This window comes from Pelobates fuscus, chromosome 3, assembly GCF_036172605.1.
Source record: "Pelobates fuscus isolate aPelFus1 chromosome 3, aPelFus1.pri, whole genome shotgun sequence".
Lineage (NCBI taxonomy): Eukaryota > Metazoa > Chordata > Amphibia > Anura > Pelobatidae > Pelobates > Pelobates fuscus.
The window spans coordinates 134,399,090-134,415,205 of NC_086319.1; the positions used below are offsets into that span (position 1 = coordinate 134,399,090).

At 46.8% G+C, this 16,116-nt stretch overlaps 1 non-coding gene across 1 annotated transcript; it reads left to right on the forward strand.

Moving 5' to 3' along the window:
* Positions 1–14,121: 14,121 nt before the first annotated feature.
* LOC134603912 (small Cajal body-specific RNA 11) lies at positions 14,122–14,265 on the forward strand. Its single transcript, XR_010090649.1, has one exon. It is a non-coding gene; the product is annotated as a small Cajal body-specific RNA 11 (non-coding RNA).
* Positions 14,266–16,116: the final 1,851 nt, after the last annotated feature.

The following is a 16,116-nucleotide window of genomic DNA, read 5'->3' on the forward strand; positions in this document are numbered from 1 at the left end:
CCTAATTTGCAGCACTGTGGCTTCAAATACCAAACCAAAAAAAATCCTCCAAGATGGCACCAATATACCAGTGGTCTAAGCATCTGCCCACCTTGGCCTAAAAAGGGGAGGTGATTCAACAATTAAAAATCTCTGCCATTTACACGTCCACTGATAGGAGACGCGGAAGGTATTAAACTGATATGAACAATACTAAACTCACCACTCCTATCTGGTGGCACATTAGCTTGCCCGCGCAGTGCCCCAAATTTCAAGTAAGAGGACCGACCAAGCATCTTCTTCCATCTCCCTGTTACATAAATCAATGCCATATCCATAGAAATTGTAGAGAATATCCAGGATAGTTTTACAGGGCCAAATCATGTCGCCTGTTGAAAGAGGTGACCTTGCTCGGGTCCCAGGTGTGCGGTTCCTAAAATGGCTGCCATATACATGTCCACTGATAGGAGACGCGGAAGGTATTAAACTGATATGAACATTTACTAAACTCACCACTCCGAGTGCTGTTATTTATTTAATTTTTTTGTGGTGAGGCTTTACAGGACAGAGTGCTTCTCCACGGGACATGTTAACTCACGGGCAGCTGGCTCATCAAGGAACCAGAGCAGCTTGAACGAGGTGACCTTGCTCGGGTCCCAGGTGTGCGGTTCCTAAAATGGCTGCCATATACACATCCACTGATAGGAGACGCGGAAGGTATTAAACTGATATGAACAATACTCCACTCCTATCAGTAGGTCCGTCCCATTGTGATTTATGCACCCCACCCACCGCGCAGGGATGGGGGCCGGGGGGGAGGAAAGTAGGCCCCCCCATTGTGATTTATGGCCCCCACCCACCGCGCAGGGGTGGGGGCCGAGGGGGGGAGGACAGTAGGTCCCCCCATTGTGATTTATGGCCCCCACCCACCGCGCAGGGGTTGGGGAGGACAGTAGCTCCCCCCAGTGTGTATCATGGGCTTTGAGGACAGGTGTCAATCCATACCTGCCAAGTGACCCTATGTAGGGGTAACAGTCCCTATTCTGCTCTGTGTCAGTGTGTATCATGATCTCTGTGGACGGGGAACAGTCTCTATTCTGCTCTGTGTCAGTGTGTATCAGGGGTTTTGAGGACAGGTGTCAATCCATATCTGCCAAGTGACCCTATGTAGGAGGAACATTCCCTATTCTGCTCTGTGTCAGTGTGTATCAGGGGTTTTCAGGACAGGTGTCAATCCATATATGCCAAGTGACCCTATGTAGGGGTAACAGTCTCTATTCTGCTCTGTGTCAGTGTGTATCATGGTCTCTGTGGACGGGGAACAGTCTCTATTCTGCTCTGTGTCAGTGTGTATCATGGTCTCTGTGGACAGGGAACAGTCTCTATTCTGCTCTGTGTCAGTGTGTATCAGGGGTTTTGAGGACAGGTGTCAATCCATATCTGCCAAGTGACCCCATGTAGGGGGAACAGTCTCTATTCTGCTCTGTGTCAGTGTGTATCAGGGATCATTAGGATAGGTGTCAATCCATATCTGCCAAGTGACCCTATGTAGGGGGAACAGTCCCTATTCTGCTCTGTGTCAGTGTGTATCAGGGATTTGACTATCTTTATTCAGATTCAAAAATTACAATTCCAGGAAAAATGTAACAAACATTTACAAGAACATGTTATGCACATCATAGAAACAACGTGAACCTCTTTAACCCCTTAAGGACCAAACTTCTGGAATAAAAGGGAATCATGACGTGTCACACACTTCATGTGCCCTTAAGGGGTTAAAGCCACAAACTTAAGACAAAAAATATGTACACACAATGTGTAAGGGTTTGAAAGAATATTCTGAATCCTTACATGTTTACTTTATCGTTTGTTTGATTTTTGTGAACCATATATAAACTACAAGCAGCGTGAAAACTATAAAAACTCAAGTGGCCATGCTGATCAAATTAAAAAGTATGCTTTACACAGCGTATAAGGGTGATGTCACAGCACAACGGGAATCTAACAGGGGAAGAGGTGAAAGTCATCCTCCCCCTCCCACGACCCCGCCATATCTGCCAAGTGACCCTATGTAGGGGTAACAGTCTCTATTCTGCTCTGTGTCAGTGTGTATCATGGTCTCTGTGGACGGGGAACAGTCTCTATTCTGCTCTGTGTCAGTGTGTATCATGGAATCTGTGGACAGGGAACAGTCTCTATTCTGCTCTGTGTCAGTGTGTATCATGGTCTCTGTGGACGGGGAACAGTCTCTATTCTGCTCTGTGTCAGTGTGTATCATGGTCTCTGTGGACAGGGAACAGTCTCTATTCTGCTCTGTGTCAGTGTGTATCAGGGGTTTTGAGGACAGGTGTCAATCCATATCTGCCAAGTGACCCAATGTAGGAGGAACATTCCCTATTCTGCTCTGTGTCAGTGTGTATCAGGGGTTTTGAGGAGAGGTGTCAATCCATATCTGCCAAGTGACCCTATGTAGGGGGAACAGTCCCTATTCTGCTCTGTGTCAGTGTGTATCAGGGGTTTTGAGGACAGGTGTCAATCCATATCTGCCAAGTGACCCTATGTAGGGGGAACAGTCTCTATTCTGCTCTGTGTCAGTGTGTATCAGGGGCTTTGAGGACAGGTGTCAATGTTAGGTGATTTCTGCCCTTTATGGATTAAAAGCAGACTCTGCATCAACTGTGTAATTTTCCATGGGAGTTTTGCCATGGACCCCCCTCCAGCATGCCACATTGAAGTCAATGGCGGTTCGTGCGGTTCGCCGGTTCGCGAACATTTGCGGAAGTTCGCGAACCGAAAATTTCGGGTTCGCGACAACACTAGCCGCCACGTGTTCGTTTGCATGAACTGCGGCCACCCAGCGGTCGGCAATTAACCTGCAGTAACCTCACAGCCTGGGAGGTAAACTGCCTGCACACTTCCACTTCTGGGTGGTCCGCCTGTGTGGTACTTGGTTCTGTAAGACCCATTTACTGAACCAAGTGGGAGAAAGCCAGGGACAAGTTGTTTTACAGATCTGGGGACATAGTCTTAAAGGGGCATTGTTCCGTAAAGTCACAATATGTCCCCAGACGGTTTTTAAAGGGCCATACACACCCAATAAAAGTCCAAAAGTTTTCAGTGGCACAATCTCTCAGGGGCCGTAGTCATGAAGAAGTGGGCTGGCAAATAGGCTTCTCCACAATCCAGGGAAGCAGGGCAATTTATCATTTAAAGGGCCAGTTACAAATAGCAGTTTGTAACAGGCAATTCAGTAACTCGAACTTCGGACATTCGTAAGCATCTGAATGTCCGAATTGCACGAAATTCATCCAAATTTACATTCAGAACAAAACGAACTACACATGTCTATTGGCCAGTACTCCATGAGGTGAACCCAGTCCAAGCTGTTGAGGACAACCTGGAACACAATAGGCAGGTAATTACGGCTAATGGCAAGGAGGCCCAGGGGTTAAGGGGCACAGGAGCCACCCTGACCCTAGTGCAGCCGCACCGGGTTAGTGAAATGGAAAAAAACTATTAGGGGCACCTCACCGCCCAATTTACCTTGGCCCCACCAGAGACAGCGTACCCTGTGACCACCTGACGACAAGTATGGAGTAGTGATGTCGCGAACACGAAATTTTCGTTTCTCGAATGGCGATCGGGAACTTCCGCAAACGCACGCGAACCGGGCGAACCGCCATTGACTTCAATGGGCAGGCGAATCTAAAAACCCACAGGGACTGTTTCTGGCCACAAAAGTGATGGAAAAGTTGTTTCAAGGGGACTAACACCTGGACTGTGGCATGCTGGAGGGGGATCCATGGAAAAACTTCCATGGAAAATTACACAGTTGATGCAGAGTCTGGTATTAATACATAAAGGGCAGAAATCACCTAACATTCCTAAATCACAATGGATATGGATTGACACCTGACATATGACATATTGACACCTTGACATATGGATTGACACCTTGACATATGGATTGACACCTGTCCTCAGAGACCCTGATACACACTGACACAGAGCAGAATAGGGACTGTTCCCCATACATAGGGTCACTTGGCAGATATGGCGTGGTCGTGGGAGGAGGAGGATGACTTTCACGTCTTCCCCTGTTAGATTCCCGTTGTGCTGTGACATCACCCTTATACGCTGTGTAAAGCATACTATTTAATTTATTTTGCAAATGCTGCATCCTTTCCGACTTGTAATTTGGTAACATTTCCGCCACTGTCTGCTTATACCGGGGGTCTAGTAGCGTGGACACCGAGCACAAGTCGTTCTCCTTCAGCCTTTTTATATGAGGGTCCCTCAACAGGCACGACAGCGTGAAAGACCCCATTTGCACAAGGTTGGATGCCGAGCTACTCATTTCCCGTTCCTCCTCTACACACAAAGCAGAATAGAGACTGTTCCCCCTACATAGGGTCACTTGGCAGATATGGATTGACACCTGTCCTCAAAGCCCCTGATACACACTGACACAGAGCAGAATAGAGACTGTTCCCCCTACATAGGGTCACTTGGCAGATATGGATTGACACCTGTCCTCAAAGCACCTGATACACACTGACACAGAGCAGAATAGGGACTGTTCCCCCTACATAGGGTCACTTGGCAGGTATGGATTGACACCTGTCCTCAGAGACCATGATACACACTGCCACAGAGCAGAATAGAGACTGTTCCCCCTACATAGGGTCACTTGGCAGGTATGGATTGACACCTGTCCTCAGAGACCATGATACACAATGACACAGAGCAGAATAGAGACTGTTCCCCCTACATAGGGTCACTTGGCAGATATGGATTGACACCTATCCTAAGGATCCCTGATACACACTGACACAGAGCAGAATAGAGACTGTTCCCCCTACATAGGGTCACTTGGCAGATATGGATTGACACCAATCCTAAGGATCCCGGATACACACTGACACAGAGCAGAATAGAGAGTGTTCCCCCTTCATAAGGTCACTTGGCAGATATGGATTGACACCTATCCTAAGGATCCCTGATACACACTGACACAGAGCAGAATAGGGACTGTTCCTCCTACATAGGGTCACTTGGCAGATATGGATTGACACCTGTCCTAAGGATCCCTGATACACACTGACACAGAGCAGAATAGAGACTGTTCCCCCTACATAGGGTTACTTGGCAGATATGGATTGACACCTATCCTAAGGATCCCTGATACACACTGACACAGAGCAGAATAGGGACTGTTCCTCCTACATAGGGTCACTTGGCAGATATGGATTGACACCTATCCTAAGGATCCCTGATACACACTGACACAGAGCAGAATAGAGACTGTTCCCCCTACATAGGGTCACTTGGCAGGTAAGGATTGACACCTATCCTAAGGATCCCTGATACACACTGACACAGAGCAGAATAGGGACTGTTCCTCCTACATAGGGTCACTTGGCAGATATGGATTGACACCTATCCTAAGGATCCCTGATACACACTGACACAGAGCAGAATAGAGACTGTTCCCCCTACATAGGGTCACTTGGCAGATATGGATTGACACCTGTCCTCAGAGACCATGATACACACTGCCACAGAGCAGAATAGAGACTGTTCCTCCTACATAGGGTCACTTGGCAGATATGGATTGACACCTATCCTAATGATCCCTGATACACACTGACACAGAGCAGAATAGGGACTGTTCCTCCTACATAGGGTCACTTGGCAGATATGGATTGACACCTTTCCTAAGGATCCCTGATACACACTGACACAGAGCAGAATAGGGATGTGGAATAGTACTTGGGGAGCTGGCGGGGGGGTACAGTTGATGTGGAGCAAGATGCAGCAGCAGAAAAGGACTCAGCCGAGGAGGTTATGGAAGAGGATGGAGTAGGAGGAGTAGAGGAGGTGGCAGCAGCAGGCCTGCCTGCAAGTCGTGGCGGTGTCACCAACTCCTCTGCAGAGCCACGCATTCCATGCTTGGCAGTCGTCAGCAGGTTTACCCAATGCGCAGTGTAGGTGATATACCTGCCCTGATCATGCTTTGCAGACCAGGTCTCAGTGGTCAGATGGACCCTTGCCCCAACACTGTGTGCCAGACATGCCATTACCTCCTTTTGCACAATCGAGTCCAGGTTGGGAATTGCCTTTTGTGAAAAGAAATTTCGTCCGGCTACCTTCCACTGCGGTGTCCCAATAGCTAAAAATTTTTGGAACGCCTCAGACTCCACCAGCTTGTATGGTAAAAGCTGGTGGGCTAGGGGGGCGTGTCCTAACTACTGAAGCGAGAAGTCGCCATGCGTACGCCAGGCATACCGTACGCAACATGCAGGAGGCAGAGGGAATCCTGGGGCAACTGGGTCTCCCCCCGGACTCGCTACTCACATCGAAGCCTCCAACAAATTCCATGTTCCCTCCATATTGGGGCAACGCTGAGGCTCCAACATTTGTCCCTAGAAACCTAGCCGGGACATCATGTGCAACTTGAATGTAAAACGGGACTAACAGGTCAACCCTGCTTACGGAGACTCTCAGGTCATTGATCGTGTCAAGAGGAGGGAAACAACTTCAAAAATAGATTCCTGGCAAATTCTGAAAAAAAAAGTGCAAACATGAATCCTGAAAGTACAGAAAAACAAAACCACAAGAAGAATTTTTTGAAGACGACAAATAACTGTGTGATATAATGTAGAAACATTTTATTCACCAGATAAAAAGAAAACAACCAACTTAATACAGTTTTTTACAACTTTGCTAGTTTTGCATTGAATTTTTTAGCCAGTACTTCCTTTAGATATTGCACTGAATATAGGAAACTCTGTAGTATGTTAGTTTTAGTTGCCAGAAAAGCTAAATAATAGTTTTCACATTTGGTAGATAGCTTGTGTGTGCTAATATTCATACTTGCATTTTGAATTTTAAGGCAGTATTTCTTTTTTATAAGCAGATTTTGATATTTTTGTATCTTTTTAAACATATATTTTCTCAAGCCGCTTTGATAGATTAACATTTCTTTATTTTATTAATCAACGTGCTTAATCGTATTGGTGTACTAATTTCCAGTATATCTAAAAATGTTTTACATATTTTCTGATTTTAATTGCCATGTGTACCTTTCGTATGCCCATGTGAAACGTTTTACCATTTAGGGCCCAGAGTGGGGTCATTTAAACAGATCATACCTCGAGTGCAGAGTGCGTTTAATCCGACTCGTTAATGTTAGTTATTCACTAAGCTTAGTGAAAACATAGTTGGCTTAAAGATGTTTTCTATTCAAGTTCTTGTGCCCCACAGTTCAAATTAACATTCAAATTACAATTCATGACAGATCACACAAGTGAATAGCCCTGCCAATGTCGTCTCAGAATTTTTTTGTTATCTAAGAAGAAATAAAAATGCATATCAACGAAAAATGCTGGCGGGCTAATAGTTCGGACAAGCCAACTGTCAGACGCTGGGCAAGGGGGTGACTTTGTGACATTGGCTTCTTACGTTCAAACATGTCCTTGACAAACACCTGACTGTGGGCAGATGAGCGGGAACTGCTCAAAGCGAGAGACGGAGTGGCGGAGGGGGCAAGGAGGACAGCAGTGGTTGAGGTGGCTGAAGATGCTGGACCAGGAGGAGGATGGCTGCTTTGAGTTTCCGTGCTGCTTGTACTCATGTGTTGATCCCATAGGCGTTTGTGATGTGCGATCATGTGCCTACGCAAAGGAGTTGTACCTAGGTGGGTGTTGGACTTCCCACGACTCAGTTTCTTTTGGCACAGGTTGCAAATGGCATCGCTGTTGTCAGAGGCAGACACACAAAAAAATGCCACACTGCTGAGCTCTGCAATGATGGCATTCTGGTGGTGGACACAGCATGCGTTGATTGGCGTGCTGTCGGGCTGACCCCGGGTGCCGATACATGCTGTCTGACTATGCCACTAGCTCCTTGCGACGACCTCCCCCTGCTTCCAACTCGTCTCCTCCTCCTCCTCTCTGTCTCCCCATCTGAACTTTCGCCCTGTTCTTCTTCTTGCCGAGTGGTTCACTTGTATCTGACAACTCAGCAAAGGAAGCAGCAGCGGGTACAATATCATCATCATCACACCGTACGTCCATGTGTCCATGCTGCCTGCCTGAGACATAGACCAGATATGAGTGGCACTGTGCAGTGGCAGAGGTTGGCAGAGTACACGCTGTAGGCCTGACACACCCGCTTGAAGACAACTAACTGCTATTTAATCTATAACAGTGAAAAAAGTTTTTTTGTTTTTAAATGCACGCTATTGTGACACCAGATATGATTGGCAAAGTGCACTTGCAGAGGTTGGCAGAGTACACGCTGAAGGCCTGACACCTGCTTGAAGACAACTAACTGCTATTCAATCTATAACAGTGAAAAAAGTTTTTTGTTTTTAAATGTCAAGCTAAAGCTATTGTGACACCAGATATGAGTGGTGGCACTGGGCAAGTGGGCACAGTATCCACTGTGAGCCTGACACAGAAGCTGGCAGGCAGGCAACTGCAATTACATTACACAGAAAAAAAGAAAAAGAAAAAGCAGACTGATGTTCTACCCATAAAAAGCGCTTTTTGGGGTGCTGTCCTTACAGCAGAGATCAGATGAGTCCTTCAGGACTGTCGTGGACACTGAATACCCTAGCCTAGCTATCAATTTCCCTATCTAATGAGCATCAGCTACACTTTCCCTCCTCTCACTAAGAATGCAGCTTCAGAATGAATCTAAAATAGATGCTGTACAGGCGGTGGGAGGGTCTGGAAGGGAGGGTCTGCTGCTAATTTGCTGGAATGTGTCTGCTGACCGTGAGGCACAGGGTCAAAGTTTGCTCAATGATGACGAATAGGGGGCGGATCGAACCGCGCATGTGTTCGCCCGCCGCGGCGAACGCGAACACGCTATGTTCGCCGGGAACTATTCGCCAGCGAACAGTTCGGTACATCACTATTGAACGCTAATTTTGGCCAGTGTTTGTGACTAAGTGGCTACTAAAAAAGACTGGACATACCCCATTTGCAATACCTTGGGTTGTCTTCTTTTGCAAATGGTATGCCATCATGGGGGTAATTCTCATTCCTGGGCTACCATACGCTCTCAAATGCAACGTAACCAACCTGGCCATTTTCAATGTCAAAATATTTGACGCACATATTTGACCCTGTAACTTTCAAAAAAGCTATAAAATCTGTACATGGGGGGTACTGTTATACTCGGGAGACTTTGCTGAACACAAATATTAGGGTTTCAAAACAGGAAAACGTACCACAACAATTATATTATCAGTAAAAGTGCTGTTTGAGTGTGAAAAATGCAAGAAAAGTCACTTTCACTGACAATATCATCGCTGTGATATGTTTTACTGTTTTGAATCACTAATATTTGTGTTCAGCGAAGTCTCCCGAGTAAAACAGTACCCCCCATGTACAGGTTTTAGGGTGTCATAGAAAGTTACAGGGTAAAATACAGTGCTAGCAAATTAAATTCTCTGGACTTTCGGCCTGGATTGTTAGGCAGGTCCCTCAAATTGCAATTAATAAAATTACTTAATTATGTAAAAATATTACATAAGGAGGCGGAGCTGAGCCGCCAAGGCGAGCGGTCGCATGCCTGCAGAGCTCCTGCAACACAAAGCCGCTGACCTACTCCACTAACGGCATCCTGAAGCTCCGGTTGAATTAGAGACACCCCGCGGATTGCGGCCTAGCTGAGCAGAGGACGGGGTGGACGGCCGCCGCCCTAACTTACTGCCAAGGACCAATCTCTCGCATGGAAGAGCAGGCTGCTACAGGACCTGATCTCTCCCCCCCCCCTTTGGACCGGTGGGGGTTATCCCGGTCCCCACTGGCTGCCCCACTCACCCTCGAAACCCACGAGGATAACCCACCCGGATAAGTGCCCCTGAGTCTGTGGCCACTCAATGCGGGCCCCTCACAAGGTCTGGAGGATTGATATGCAGTGTACGTGCCCGATACCCCCGATGGACTGCACCAATCGATTCCCGAGTATCGGGGTGGGGTGAGCATACCCAGGCCCAGGACTGATTACCTGTTGCCAGCCCCTACCGTTAACCGCTGCCATGACCCTGCATATCTAATGCCCCTCTACCACGACCACAACCTACCAAACCCTACCCAGCTCGCTGAAAAGTTGAGCGCAACACAACAGGACTACACAGTCCCACATGCCTCTCACACAGCACAGATCTACCGGCCTGCGGACTCATACAGAGGGACTGCAGCAAAACCCTCAGATCATTTTTTTTTTCTCAAGCAGGGGGTGAACAGTGGTACTTATTATTATTGGCATAGATACAAGAAGGACTCCCAATGGTTCAATACCCAGTTAACCTTTGACAAAGCAGTTAAATTGTACAGTGACGTTACCCTACGTTGTAGGTCAAATTTGGCAATGTAATCTGTTAATTTGGCCTATATACATACAGCTCAAACTATCTATGCATCACACATAAGCTAGGTATTGCTACGCCGCAAAACATGCTCTCATATTATACCTACACTAACATGGCTAATCTAGCATTGTTAAGCATATCGCGCTTCTCACTCACATCGGACTGACAATCTGAAACAAACTACAACACTATCATGCAACACACCCCTCTACCGCATACATGCTACATTTTACCATGGAAGCTAACTCACACTGTATAGCTTGTACATGTATGCTTTTATTGATGTTTTAGTTAGCATTCATATGTTGGTTGAGTCCACATAGACAAATACTCCCGGCTACAACAAGGCATGTGAAATTTGTTCTTTGATTGTTGATAAGCCTGTTTTACATTTAGCATGGCTAGTGTACACACGCTGTTTATCATGTATACCTTAACGTTACTGATGATGCATCACTGAGTTGAACGTGTTTATATTTAGAAATTGCACTGAAAACCCCAATGTTAACGCTAACCGACGACCTAAACTGTGGCAATTTTGTTATCTCTAACAAACAAAAAAAATGTGCCTGACAAATGATTACCACAACCTGTAATGCAAATGTTTATTAACGTACCCTAGTGTCGCTGTTGTGGCGCACCAAGGCTTGTTGTTGATCCTGTGCACACCAAAAATAAAGAATAAAAAAAAAAATATTACATAAATATGCACGTAGAATTTAAATATATATGCATATTTATATATTTGAAGTCTACGTGTATATTTATATAATTATTTATGTAATTTTGTATTTGGACATATGTATATTTCGTATTATTTGTACTTATTTATATATATATATATATATATATATATATATATATATATATATATATACATAGATATATATACAATTTCATTATAAGTGTATTTTAAAGCGGCACTGTCATGCCGAATCCCGTTTATTTTTTAACCCCCCTCCCGCCTCCACTACATCCAATTGACCCCCTAGTCACCCCCAAATGCCCCTAAGCCCCCCAGATTACCTATTTTTAAATCTGTATCTTCTGCCCCGATCTTTATTCAGGGCGCCGCCATCTTTGTGTGGGTAGGTGAAGTCCCTGTGGGACACGTCATCTGCCCACACTAGATAGACTGTGAGATTCCCGCACATGCCCAGTGAAACACCTGGACATGCGAACGGGAATTTCATCTATTCATTCATTCATCAGACAGACAAATGAATGAATAGAAAAAATCAGACGAACAAACTAACACTGAGTATCACTGAGTATCAGTGTTCGTTTGTTCGATCAGTTTATTACAAGGAGGGAGCTACCGACGTGCAGCTCCCTCCTTGTAATATGTAAAGACAGAAGCGGTGGGGAGCTGTGCTCCCCACCACTTCATAAGCCCCCCAGGTCCCCCCCTCACTCTATGGGGGTCAATATGACCCCCATAATAGCACAAGGGAGATTAAAATCTCCCCAATGCCCCTACTCGCTATACCGCGAGTAGGGGCATATCCACTAAACAGTGAGCAGCCTGTGGCTGCTCACTGTAAAAACATAAATGGTAATAAGGGGGGGGGGGAGACCTACTGTCCTCCCCCCCGGCCCCCACCCCTGCGCGGTGGGTGGGGGCCCTAATAAAATAATAAGGGGGGGGACCTACTGTCCTCCCCCGGCCCCCACTCCTGCGTGGTGGGTGGGAGCCCTAATAAAACAATAAGGGGGGGGACCTACTGTCCTCCCCCCCCGGCCCCCACCCCTGCGCGGTGGGTGGGGGCCCTAATAAAACAATAAGGGGGGGGACCTACTGTCCTCCCCCCCGGCCCCCACCCCTGCGCGGTGGGTGGGGGCCCTAATAAAATAATAAGGGGGGGGACCTACTGTCCTCCCCCCCTGGCCCCCACCCCTGCGCGGTGGGTGGGGGCCCTAAATAAAGATAGGGGGGGACCTACTGTCCTCCCCCCTGGCCCCCACCCCTGCGCGGTGGGTGGGGGCGCTAATAAAATAATAAGGGGGGGACCTACTGTCCTCCCCCCTGGCCCCCACCCCTGAGCGGTGGGTGGGGGCCCTAAATGAACCCCCCCCATCAAGGTGACTAGGGGTCCCAAGCCCCTAGTCACCCCCCCCCCCACCCCAAAACATTCTAACCCCTACCTACCCCCCTCACCCTAAAAATAGTGAGGGGGGAATAAAATAACTAACCTGTAAAAAAAATAATTAAACGTACCATTTGACGTCTTCTTTTTTCTAAATTCTTCTTTCTTCAGCCCCCAAAAAGGCCAAATAAAAATCCATCATACCCGTCGCACTTTAAAAAAAACAAAAAAAAAACGAGCGCAAAAAAATAATAATCCATGTTCACCCATGGAGGGCACGCCGCGTACTGAGCTCCGCAGGGCGGGTCAAGGCTTATATAGCCTTGCCCCGCCCTGCAATTAGGCTTAGAACACACTGATTGGTTGGTTTAAGCCAATCAGAGTGCTCTGTGTCATTTTACAAGCGTGGGAAAATTCCAAAGAACTTTCCCACGCTTGTAAAATGACACAGAGCACTGTGATAGGATGGTTTTCAAGCCATCCAATCACAGTGCTCTGTGTAATTTTACAAGCTTGGGAAAGTTCTTTGGAATTTTCCCACGCTTGTAAAATAACACAGAGCACTGTGATTGGATGGCTTGAAATCCATCCTATCACAGTGCTCTGTGTCATTTTACAAGCGTGGGAAAGTTCTTTGGAATTTTCCCACGCTTGTAAAATGACACAGAGCACTGTGATTGGATGGCTTGAAAACCATCCAATCACAGTGATCTGTCATTTTACACAGCGTGGGAAAGTTCTTTTGCATTTTCCCACGCTGTGTAAAATGACACAGAGCACTCTGATTGGCTTAAACCAACCAATCAGTGTGTTCTAAGCCTAATTGCAGGGCGGGGCAAGGCTATATAAGCCTTGATCCGCCCTGCGGAGCTCAGTACGCGGCGTGCCCTCCATGGGTGAACATGGATTAATTTTTTTTTTGCGCTCGTTTTTTTTTAAAGTGCGACGGGTATGATGGATTTTTATTTGGCCTTTTTGGGGGCTGAAGAAAGAAGAATTTAGAAAAAAGAAGACGTCAAATGGTAAGTTTAACTATTTTTTTTACAGGTTAGTTATTTTATTCCCCCCTCACTATTTTTAGGGTGAGGGGGGTAGGTAGGGGTTAGAATGTTTTGGGGTGGGGGGGGTGACTAGGGGCTTGGGACCCCTAGTCACCTTGATGGGGGGGGTTAATTTAGGGCCCCCACCCACCGCTCAGGGGTGGGGGCCAGGGGGGGGGAGGACAGTAGGTCCCCCCCCTTATTATTTTATTAGGGCCCCCACCCACAGCGCAGGGGTGGGGGCCAGGGGGGGAGGACAGTAGGTCCCCCCCCTTATTATTTTATTAGGGCCCCCACCCACCGCGCAGGGGTGGGGGCCAGGGGGGGAGGACAGTAGGTCCCCCCCCCTATTATTTTATTAGGGCCCCCACCCACAGCGCAGGGGTGGGGGCCAGGGGGGGGGACAGTAGGTCCCCCCCCTTATTATTTTACTAGGGCCCCCACCCACCGCGCAGGGGTGGGGGCCAGGGGGGAGGACAGTAGGTCCCCCCCCTTATTATTTTATTAGGGCCCCCACCCACCGCGCAGGGGTGGGGGCCAGGGGGGGAGGACAGTAGGTCCCCCCCCTTATTTTATTAGGGCCCCCACCCACAGCGCAGGGGTGGGGGCCAGGGGGGAGGACAGTAGGTCCCCCCCCCTTATTATTTTATTAGGGCCCCCACCCACAGCGCAGGGGTGGGGGCCAGGGGGGGAGGACAGTAGGTCCCCCCCCCTTATTTTATTAGGGCCCCCACCCACAGCGCAGGGGTGGGGGCCAGGGGGGGAGGACAGTAGATCCCCCCCATCTTTAACCCCCGCGCAGGGGGGGGGGGGGGGGTTATTAGGTTTTTTTTTTTTTTTTTTTTACAGTGAGCAGCCACAGGCTGCTCACTGCTTACTAGACATGCCCCTACTCGCGGTATAGCGAGTAGGGGCATATTATTTACTAATACTAAGTAATCTTTACTTAGTATTAGTACATTTGGCTTCAAGACCAATTCAGGTCTTTCAGCCTTTTAGTAGATAGCTCCCTGATACCGTGGGAATTAGGGAGTTATCTACTAAGCGGCTGCAAGATGCAGCCGCGGCAATTAATAGGATCGGAGTTTCATTCATTAGAATGAAATTCCGATCCGAACAAAGTACCGAATTGCATCCTAACACCAATGGAGAAACTCTTCTCATTCTGTTAGGATGCAATTCGGCAGTTTTGCCGGCGTTCTGTCTAAGTGACAGGACTTTCGGCAATACTGACAGGAAGCATTGTGGGAACAGGGAGGAAAGCTAGGGATCATGGGAAAATTGCTCTGACCAGCGGAAATGAAGCACACTTTGCTCCTCCGCTGGTCAGAGCTGGTCAAGCGGAGGAATCCTCCATAAGACAGAGTCCCTACTTTGTCTTATGATTTTAAAGAAAACTAAAGAAGAATGGAAGAAAAGAATAACAGATCCTGAGAGAGGGGGAGAAGAGGAAGAGATTGAGGAAAGGTAAGTTCGGCATGACAGTGCCGCTTTAATATCAAAATACGGTTAGAATAAAATTTCATATAGATATAATTTTTTTACATTTTTCATTATTTTTTTTAATTTTTTTATTTAATTTAATTTACTTATTATTTGTATTTTATAATAATATATATACAATATATATAGTTATTATATATATTATATATATATACGTGTGTAATTTAATTATAAGTGTATTTTTATATTAATATATGTACATATTAAAGGACCACTCTAGTGCCAGGAAAGCATACTCGTTTTCCTGGCACTAGAGTGCCCTGAGGGTGCCCCCACCCTCAGGGACCCCCTCCCACCCGGCTCTGGAAAGGGGAAAAGGGTTAAAACTTACCTTTTTCCAGCGCTGGGCGGGGAGCTCTCCTCCTCCTCTCCGCCTCCGTTCCTCCCCGTCGGCTGAATGCGCGCGCGCATTCAGCCGGTCACATAGGAAAGCATTCATAATGCTTTCCTATGGACGCTTGCGTGCTCTCACTGTGATTTTCACAGTGAGACAGCCACTAGAGGAAAAAGGGGAAGGCTTAACTAATTCATAAACATAGCAGTTTCTATGCTGCTATGTTTATAAAAAAATTAGTTAACCCTAGCTGGACCTGGCACCCATACCACTTCATTAAGCTGAAGTGGTCTGGGTGCCTAGAGTGGTCCTTTAATATAAAAATACACTTTGTATGACATTATATATATGATATATAGACATACTGGCTTTCTTACTGATTGGGTAATTTCTAAGTTTGTACAGATAGACATTTACTCAAGGACTCTTATTAGTTGAGTTGACATTGCTGCAAAGCAAAACAGAGATAGGATACCATTTTTAAATAACTAACTGGACCATTTCAAGAAAACAAAACACATGGTAAAATTTGTTATTGTGCTCTTAAAATTTACCAGCTCTAATTTGACACATACCAAGTTAAGGTTGCTAGAGAGTGGTACTGACATCCTCAAAAGTTGAGATAATAAGGTAACTGGATAACAGGTAGTTATAAATCCAATGAGGTGTAACTCTTGGAGTTCCAAACATAAAGTTGATGAATGTTCAATCTGCTATGGTGGGTTCAGTCTTTGAGGCCTATGTTGCTCCATCTCTGCCGGCACCTGTCGGGGCTATGTCCCCGCC